The sequence below is a fragment of the Protopterus annectens genome, chromosome 6.part0 (assembly GCF_019279795.1).
Source record: "Protopterus annectens isolate FY-2018-M chromosome 6.part0, PAN1.0, whole genome shotgun sequence".
NCBI classification, from domain to species: domain Eukaryota; kingdom Metazoa; phylum Chordata; order Ceratodontiformes; family Protopteridae; genus Protopterus; species Protopterus annectens.
Window position 1 is genome coordinate 708,935,941 of NC_056737.1, and position 1,174 is coordinate 708,937,114.

Sequence of the window (1,174 nt, forward strand, 5' to 3'; positions counted from 1 at the left end):
AGTCTGTATACCTGGAGGATTTTCACGCCCAACCCTCCACTTCTTGGATTTCTCTGCCCGCTGATGAACTGGTGAAATTAATCGCTCAATGGGCTTGGAAGATACCCAATGCCATACAGTCTATTCCTAAAAGGCCTGACCGTATTTTGTCTACACCAAAAGAGGAACCACATTGATCCAAAGGAATCTTTGTTGATCCTGTAGTGGTAGCAGCAGCCACCAAAAAAGAAATTGCAGAAGAGAGTCGCGCTATCCATCCTCCTAACAAGGAGTCCAGGACCTTGTATAGATTTGGTAAGCATGTTTATACTTCAATAACCTTTGCGCTAAGGTCGTTGAACTGTATGGCATACTTTACCAGGTTACAAAGAGACTTAGTTAGGGAACTTTCTAACACTCTGGCAGGAGCAGTAGCTGTGGAGGTTCAGGATAAGGTCTTCTCCCAGCTTGTGTACGTTGAATCCATCTCCAATTCATCCATGAGGCTCATAGCACATGCAGAAGGAACGTCCAGAGAAGTGGGTTCAGGCATAGACAACAGACAGCATTCCTGGATACGCTTATGTGACGTCAATGCAGCCTTTGACAGATCTACCCTTAAGGAAACTGACCAGAAGTGAGCAGGATGGCAAGATCCTATTTGCTGTGGGCATACATTTCTCTACTCCTCAATGACCCTACTCGAGGAATCAGAGGAGTGGGGGACTATAGTTCAAGAAGTCCAGAGGGCCTTTCTGCGACTCATGTGGTAAAGATTTCTCCTGGGGCAGAGGGGGAAACTGGAAGGAGCCGCCCTAGGGGCCGGAATGGACTGCAAAATCAGGGGTCCAGGGAATTCTTCTTTGGTACTTCCTATCCGCATCCTTGAAAGGTTGCCTGACTGTCTTCCTCTGGAGGCAGTTGGGGGGAGGGATTATCCCTGTACCTACCAGCCTGGCAAACAATAACTTTGGACAAATGGGTGCTTGGAATAATATCCAGATGCTATCAAATACCCTTGTTCATGAACCCAGTACCTCATAGAAAACTCCCAGATGTTCCACCCAATCAAAGGGAGGCAGCAGCTTTAGAAATTCAAAAACTGTTAAACAAAAGAGTCAAACAAAAAGTCCCACCAGACCAGATAGGATCCGGGGTTTACTCAAGATTCTTTTTAGTACCCAAAAAAACGGGA